This window comes from Phoxinus phoxinus (assembly GCF_949152265.1).
Source record: "Phoxinus phoxinus genome assembly, chromosome: 12".
NCBI classification, from domain to species: Eukaryota; Metazoa; Chordata; class Actinopteri; order Cypriniformes; family Leuciscidae; genus Phoxinus; species Phoxinus phoxinus.
This window is the reverse complement of record NC_136887.1, coordinates 3,390,029-3,399,286: the sequence shown is the minus strand read 5'-3', so window position 1 is coordinate 3,399,286 and position 9,258 is coordinate 3,390,029. Positions and strand designations below refer to the sequence as shown.

The 9,258-nt window shown below is 39.4% G+C and overlaps 1 long non-coding RNA gene across 1 annotated transcript; it reads left to right on the top strand.

Moving 5' to 3' along the window:
- The first annotated feature begins 878 nt into the window (after window positions 1-878).
- LOC307007835 lies at window positions 879-2,239 on the top strand. Its single transcript, XR_013799695.1, has 4 exons — window positions 879-959; window positions 1,635-1,733; window positions 1,802-1,902; window positions 2,044-2,239. It is a non-coding gene; the product is annotated as an uncharacterized lncRNA (long non-coding RNA).
- Window positions 2,240-9,258: the final 7,019 nt, after the last annotated feature.

The window sequence follows — 9,258 nt, the reverse complement described above, 5'->3', positions numbered from 1 at the left end:
TAGCGATTTTTATTTGTCATTACTCTAAGCCCCATATACTAGCGTATATACTAGCTTTATAGGCTAAACTGTTTTTAGAGATAAAACTATTTACATTCGATAATCATGAAAACAAATCTCAGATAACGGTTGACTAGGTAACAATGTGTAATTAGACCAAAGGTTCATTTGGCGCTGGAGTTCTCCTTTATTTGTTCTATCACCTACATACGCGTAACAATCTTCGGAAATACTACCGTTTCTCTGTTCACGCTCCACTTCATCTGCTAGTGTATTTAACGCCCGTATTATCTCTGCCGCCGCCATGTTTCCAACATCTCAAAAAGCACGTTATGTTTACCTGTTGCCGTGCCCGTGCCCCGCCTTCACGCAGTGATTGACATGGCGGGAGGGGGCGGAGACAGACGTGATCTGCTCGGAATGCATTTTCAATGTGCACATTGAATTTTGCTATATACATTGCGGGACATTGAATGAAAATGCAATCGTAAGTGTCTTGACTGTGAGTGTAAATGCAATTGAGAAAAATAACATTTGAATGATCATTTTGCAACAGTTGTTGCTTGAACATGTTACACATATCTAATCATTTCTGTAATACATTTTCATTTTGCAACTTATAAAGCGTTAAAATATGTATTCAATTTACATATTAAACCTAGTGTATGAAATGGGAAATGTAAATTATATAATTTCATTTTCATTTTGCACCAAACGTTGCACAAATGTATGGGAAAATGTAAATGTAATTACAGAAATGCATTGCCATTTTACATATTGAATTGTCATTTTGCATATTACATATCAAATTGAATATTGCTACTCATAAGCTTCCATAGTCAAATGCTTTAAATAGCCGGATCATTTTATCTCTGATCATATCGTCAGTTTTAGTGAGTTGACTCTCAGGTTGTGAATAATGTTTGCTCGAGGAATCATCGTTCTTCTCTGTGTCCTAGGTGAGTAATGAGTTAATTCACAAAAACAACTGATAAATGCTAATTTGGTTTATAGTGAAGAGTTTCATTCTTTCAATAAAGTCTGCACATATTAGTCTTAATTAGTCACCTTTGCTAAAGTATCACAAATAAAAAGTGTTCAGATGAGATGAGTCACATTCAGACATATTTAAATTAGGGTCTCTACGGCGATCCCTAGTGGTCAGAACAGTGTAAATGCTACAAAAACCCGGGACAAACATGCACAAAAAAAAAAAACATTTTTACAAATCTATTGCAAATTTTTTTTTTTAAGTAAAATCTTTAAATTGGAATATCTAATCATCTAATAAGATTATCAAGTGTAGCTATATTATCTTATCAATTGTCAGGGTTTGTTTTGTTCTATGAATGGCTCAGCTAAACAGGCCAATAAGACTCTTAACTACCATTATTCATTTTAAGCTTTAGAAACAGTTAGGACGTCGTAATGAAACATCGTTTACTGAAATCACGTGACTGGCTGTTTGATTACATGCTCCGAACCATTTATTTGGAACAAAAGATTCGTAAAGGCTTCGAAGTGTCATGAAGCAGTGTTTTGAAATTGCCATCACTAATTTAAATATGATTTAAGGGATAGTTCACCAAAATGACTCTTGTTCAATTTTTTCCCCCCAAACAAAAACGCATTAGACCCCACTGATGTTATTTTGACTTCCTCTTGCCATATCATAAATGAATCCTTGTTCCTTCTTGACCCAAACAGTGGCCATATCTGACGGAGTAACAGTGGTGAGTAAATAAAGGCTGTAGAATTGCTTTCCTCCAGGTGCAGATAACTCAAGTTTTTTTGTGACCAGCCTAGTTGCCAGAACTTGCCTAACCCATGCCCATCGGCACCCGTGTGTGGAACCAATGGAAGAACATATGACAATATATGCAAGCTGTGTGCTGCCATCAAGTGAGTTTAAACATGCATGCATTTTTAAAACAGTACTGCAGGTTTAAAAATAGTATGTTACTTTAAAACTTTGATATTTAATCTTAACTCCCCCCTTTTTTTCTTTTCTTTAGGGCATCAAACAAACCAATCCTTCTCAAGAGCCGAGGCAGATGTCCCACTCTGCCCCCCTGGTAATATATGGGCTTGCGTAACTGTTAATCCATGAATGAATGTGTCCCGAGCCTCGCCTCTCTGACGACACCACGCTTCAGCTGGACAGACCCTCGGTCAGCTACTCGTCTCCTCCATGACCTGAATCTGTAATGATTTAATCCATAAATAAATGTTGAATATTAAAGCGGTTCTGTTTTCTTCCTCAAATCTTGGAAAGACACAATAAAATAGGTGAATATTTACATTGAAGGAGGCATGCACATATCAAGAGCAGAATATCATAAAGGGTCTGGGCCTTTTTTTTTTTGAGAGCGAGACTCCTGTTAGATTAATTTTCAGGTATATCTGCAGCCTCGAAGATATAAGTTGGAAACTGAGACGGTGTAATATACCATAACACTCAATTTTATTAAAGAAGGGTCATATTTATACATCCCCGATGGCCAGACCATCCAGTCATAGTCAAGATCAACCTCTAGCTTATATGAAAAGATATAACAAGAGTTGTCAGATGTTCAAGGTGTGTGTCCAAGCAATAGTTCTTGTTTTGTTTGTGTCTATGATGTGCAGAAAACTTAACGGCAAAAAGTTACACCATTTCAGTCTTACACAAGAATAGTCAAAAGTCTGAAAATGTGAAAATATTAACACACCCTGTGCAGAAAACACCACTAAAACTGTCAAGTGTGTTCGATTCGACCATAAGTGCCCTATGACGTGTACAAATTATAGTATTAATATATTATGTAAGGAAAATACAAATGACAAAATACTCAAAAGTAATAACATTTTTAAAATATTGCCCAAACCATCTAAAGTGATATTCCAATCTGAAGGCAGCGAACAGGACCCGTGTGAAGACCAATCATCGCACATTTCTCCAATACTTTAAAAAGGTTTAATATAATAAAGGGGGTGAAAATTACGAGGCTTTGCCATTATTATTAGTTTATTTAAAAAGCTTTTTTCAATACTGAAGCCACATTTGAGAAACTCTTCATATAGTCTGCATTAGCAACATGAATGTTGGCCAAACAGTTCATCTCACCTCCAAAACACTTCATATATGTCTCAAAATAAGCTCGTTCCACCATAACACCGGCAACAATTCTCATTCAGAATATGTCATTCATAACACACTGATATAAAAAAAAACACTAACAACAGACAGCAATACATAAATGATGAACTTTTATCTTCAAAGTTTGAATGGTTTCCCACATAAATCAGTGTTTCGTTTGTTACGCCCGTGACAGAATGCAGATGTGTTGGTTCTGCTGTGGTTTCTGCGGTCTCCTTTAGGATTGGTCCTGGACGTAATCAAGGCTGTTGGACTAGAGAAGAGACTCGGATTATAAACTCCTCTGGATGAAGCTCTCGACCTCTTTCATTGCTCTTGACTGACTGTGTGATGGGGACTTCTGTGCTCTTCTTTGTGTTTAACTGAGTGCTGTTATTAGACACTTGAAACAGTTTGCCCATTATGTGAAAGCATCAGTGTCCCGTTGATCATATCTGTATACTTAATTATTTGAGAAGCCGTAGGGGGGAGACCAAAAGTCCATCACTTTTTCTCCTGTTTTTTTGGTTGAATAAGGAGATATGTCATTGTATGTTGTTTCTTTTATTTGCTTTGTAGGGAAGTTAGTTTTTTGTGTGGGAAAGTTTGGGCATTAGCTCACCACAACATTTTGCTGCCAAACATTTTTTGTTGTCGTTTCTTCTTTTTTCTTTTTTTTAATCGAAAGAAAATTGCTATGAATATAAACCAAAGAACACGAAAAGAAAAATGGGTGACTGTTGTTTTGTCATTTATGTTACAACCTGACCTAGACCAGGGACTGCAACACATTGTAGGATAAAAAATTGGGTCTCCCGGCCTACAGCTCCAGCCTGGTCGGTGGATCGCCCGTCTCCACCTCCGACCTCCACAACCAGGACTCCGCCTCAGCCCGACGATCCATTAACGTCTCCACCATGGCCCATCTGGTCACCACTTCTGTCAGGCTTCCTCGTCCCCCTGGATCCACCTTGGTTGCTTGTCAACCTTCCCTCACCTCTGGACTACACTCCTCTGGCTTTGCCTCGTCCCTTCGCCATATCCCACCGGATCCTCTGCATCGCCTGGGCTCGTCGGCTCTCCGGCTTCACCCTGGTCTCCTCTCCCACTTGCTCTGCCCCCGTCAGTCGGCCCCTTGGAGTCGTCAGCCCTGCCTCCTCCTTGGCTCCTCCCTCCATCTCTGCCCTGGTCCCACCTGCCTTCTGTCTGCCCTTCACCTGCTCTTCATCCTCCTCCTGAGCCCCCTCCCTCCACAACTGGTCTCTACGGCGTGAGGTAGTGCCTTCCGGGAGGGGGAGGTACTGTCACACACCTCAACGGCACTACACTTAACAGCATTACCATCCAGCTAAGTTAATTATCCAGTTCAAGTTCTGTCTGCTTCTCTCAATACCATGACAGTAAATCTTAATTACAGTAACTTACTGGCAACAGTGTATAAGTATTTATATGGTCAGAAGTTAACTATAGTTTGAACCATAAACCCTTGTTGTCTTTATTTAATGAGTTAAAAGCTGTTCCCCAAATGTCATCTCCTATTTAAAAAAATGGCAGTCACAAGTTTCTGTTCGTCTTGTTGGTCACGGTAACCCCGCCCCCAGCCCCTGACGCAAGCGGTTCTTACTTCTAGCCCAGCAATGTTTTGGTGCTACTTAAGAACCACTTTTACTGGTTCGGAGCTGGTGCTTTGGTGGTCAAAAAACAAAGAACCGATTTGAAACTAGGCTCTGGCTCCGAACCAGCACCAGCTCTGCCTTGGTGGAAAAGGGGTATAAGAGCCTATGAACACAGCATCATCTACAAGCCTGGAAAAGATCATGGAAACACAGATGCTCCAAGTCGGTTACCATCAGTGTTTGGAATAACGGCGTTTAAAATAACGGCGTTAGGTAACGACATTATTTTTTCAGTAACGGGGTAATCTAACTAATTACTTTTCCCGTCGTTACAACGCCGTTTACGTTACTGGACGTTAAATGCGGTGCGTTATATGCATTGATTGAATAAAATGTGTATTCCGATTCCGAACGCACCCCTGGCTCACAGCTAGTGAGGAGGTGGGTTAATAACGATGTAAGCGATTATGATTGGCTAAGGCAGAGTCAAGTTTCATGGTAGCCAATCAGAGCCAGTGTTTTTACACACATGCCAGCACACGCGCCATGCGCCACACACACACACACACACACAAACACACACAGACACACACAGACACACACACACACAACCGCTAAACAGATTTGACGGAGCAGCAGAGGTGGCGAGTCAGGAGCAATCCGATGAAAAGTTGGTGGAGATATAACCACTACTTCAAATTCATTGTGGTCAAAGGCAAGAACGTGCAAGTAATGTGTACATTGTGTCCAGGAGCGAAGACTTGACTCAAATTGACACGCGCATCCACAAACCTAGTGGCAAAAAACACCGATACGTCCTCCACCACAGATGCTAGTTCGCCAGTTGTCTCTGGTTGAGAGAGTTTGATTTAATTTGCTAGAGTTATGCACTTTATATGGTGTAACCGTTTACTTTTCTTACAAAGATAAATTAATACTCGAAGTGCAGGATAAACCTCTTGCTGTCTGTCGACGTGCAATAAATATGGAAAGTTATGTACAAACACCCGTCTGTTCTACTCATTTCAACTGACTCGTGAAAACTGCTCACAAAAATCCAAGTTCTTTGGATTATAGCAATTTTTTTTTTAACAGTAACGCAAATAGTTACTTTCCCTGGTAACGAGTTACTTTTATTATAGAGTAATTCAGTTACTAACTCTTTAGTTACTTTTTGGAACAAGTAGTGAGTAACTATAACTAATTACTTTTTTAAAGTAACGTTCCCAACACTGCTTACCATTGTCAACGGAATTGGACATTGAACAGGAGGAAGGAGTCCTGATGCAGGAGAACGCTGACATAACCTTGATTACTCCAGATAAAGCGAAAGGGTGGATGCACAAAGATCCGTTATTTTCCAGGGTGAGAGAAATGGTGCAACGTGGTGGGCATGAATTAATTAGAGCAGAGTTTGACCTTTTTACATCAAGAAAAGATGAATTAAGTGTACAAGATGGTTGTGTGCTCTGGGGTGCCAGAGTCATCATTCCCAGTGTGGGTAGATCAGAAGTCCTGAAACCACTTCATCAGTGCCACCCAGGAGTGTCCAGGATGAAAGCTATGGCCCGAAGTTATGTGTGGTGGTCGTAACGCCGTTTTGACTGTCGGGAAGAAGTCTGCTGCAGAGTGCGCATCAGTGTGGGCTCGGCAAAAGTGCGCAAATCGACCGCAGAGGGGGCGGGGCGCTCGCGAGCACCCTTCTGAAAGCTAATGCCTGGTTCAGATTACACGATTTTTTTGTCGGTTACGATAGTCACTGTGTCAGATTACACGATTTTGAATCCTAAAATCTTGTCGTGTCGTGGACAAGAAACATGTCAGACTACACGTTGCTTTCTGACCAGTCATCGCGTGCCGTCGCAGACATTCACTCGCACATATACTATGTCATATACACACGCACTCACTCTCACACGTATACACACACACACACACACTGGGGTGAGGGACAGTCCCGAAGTTTGAAGCTTTGTCCCGCAAGTCATAAGCAGTGTCCCACATTTTAATTTTGTCTGCATCATTTTATTTAATCGTCCTTTTAAATTACAATTATACAAAAAAAAAGTTAATAAGAAAACACTGAACGTGCGCAGCCGTTATTATTGGTTCTAGCCAGAGCGGGAATTCGGGAAAACAAACACTGAGAAAAAAAAAAAAATTCTGCAATAGAAAAATGGATCTATCCGGAGCTCCCGAGAAGAAAAAGCGTCTTTGTTCGTAAGGAATGGGAGAAAAAAAATATATACATGGTTAAAACCAGTTACAGGTGACCCTAAAAAAGGAGATTGCTGTGTAGCCACCGAAGTTTCACCATCACGCATGGAAAAGACACAAAAATAGGCTACTGAATCCGGTAAGAACGCATTTAATCGGTAGTCTTTCCTAATGGAATTTGTGTTTATTTGGAAATGTGCTTTTTAGCGATTGGATTATTATTTTCACTTAATAATAGATTGAATAGACCCGTGCTGTTAAAATGAGTTTTATATTAGGCTATTAGTGACGTTCACAGCGCCGGTCAGCGCCGTCATAGACTAACATTTTTATAAAGCTAGCAAAGACATCTAACGTTAATATAAAATCAATATTTATTCACCTATAATAATAGTAAGTTATCTCCCTCGTGTCCCGCGAAATCAGGTCTGACCTGCAACAGAGCAATATAGCCAGGTGGTCACCCTAGCACACACACTCACTAGCACACACTCTGTCTCGCTCGCTCACTCACTCACTCTCGTCGTGGAGGGCCGAAAAAAAATCAAACATGCTAGTCTTTTTGTCGTGATGTCGTGAAGCATCGCAGACGCGACGTAGGTTGTCGCCCACTATGACACACTATACGATATGAAACGATCAAATCTTGCGTCCCGACGCCCGTTGTCGTTTACGAATCCCCACGACACCCTGCGTCAAACGAATCGTGCCAAAATCGGGCTAAAATCGTGTAATCTGAACCAGGCAATGACAAATGGGACACCCTACGGTCTCACGGACTTAGCGGACACGCGCTCGCGGCAGCCATTGTAAGTCCACAAGACCGAAAGTGCATATGAAGTGTGCCATTTTGGGACAGGGCCATGGATTCCACCTGGGCTGTTATCAAGTGCGCTGCTGGCTTTTGATGTTCCCTGAGTAAATTAACTTTCTTGAACGGATTTGTCTCCTGCAAGTTATTACACTACACTAATATATTACTTCACATGCATTAATGGTTTGTACTTTTAAATCCATTATATTATAAATTTAAAGATTATTGATGGTCTGTAGTTTTACACTGCTTTAATTTTTAAAGACTTCATATTATTGTTAGGTGAGGTTGTTAATAAATGCCTTCTTAAGCAAAGCCATGAGTTTGTGTAAGAAAAAAATAAAAACTTTATTACATTTACATTTACATTTATCAGACGCTTTTATCCAAAGCGACTTACATTGCATTATCCTATACATTTATACATAGGTATGTGCAATCCCCTGGGATCGAACCCACAACCCAACTTCAACTTTATAGCACAACTTATGTGATTAATGCGACGTACTGCTGATATTTACGCTACGCCATGATGCAATACGTTACTTCTGCCGTCACAAGTTGCGCTTTAGAGGCAAGTACACAGCGTATACACCAGATCTGATCTTTTAGATCTGGTTCTTGATTTTAGTGTTCTGTTTGTTTGTTTTTTTGTGATTGACTCTGCACCTTCAAATTAAAATTTAAAAAAATTCAATTATTCTTTAAAAAGGTTGTTAAAATAAACAAGACATTTTTAACAAAAAGCTTATTGGCAACATGGGTAAATAAAATTAAATATTATTGTGTGAGAGATTAATATTTTATTTTAAAATAACTGTTTGCACTGAAACCAATATCTTGTGCACAAAAAATGTCTCAATGTAGATTTTGGTGAGCTTAATAGGTAAGTTTACCCTACATCTGTTTTTTATAGTCATCATATTTATATGATCACAAGAACTCAGTTCATTATAGGTATTTTATAATCGCATTACACATAATGCAAAATTAAAGTCATATGAAGAGCACTTTTTGGTCTCTGACAAGAATGCCAGCAAATGTTTTAAAAGTTATACTTCAGATAAAAATACCCTTTGTTTTATTCAGATTAGGATTATTATATACAAAATACGATAAACTCATAAACAAGTTATGTAAAGCAATTTATAATAGAATTGTAAAATTATTATTTCTGGGCAGAAGAGAAAGATCTGCTTTATTCCCAAGCCTTCCAAGCTTGTTTAAGGTAATAACAGATCCTTTCCTTCTTCGTCCATTCTGTAGGATTTTCTAAAACAAAGATGAACAGATAACACAATTATTAGAAATATTTCTGACCTCACATAAAAAAATAAAAAAGAACCACTTTAACTACTACGCACTAACTTTTAAATTAATTATTGTAAGCAGTACATACATATATTTAAAAAATACCTGCATACCCACCCTTAAACCGACCCATCCCACCAAACCTGTACCCGTATCCACCTCAACAGCAACACAAGTGTTTA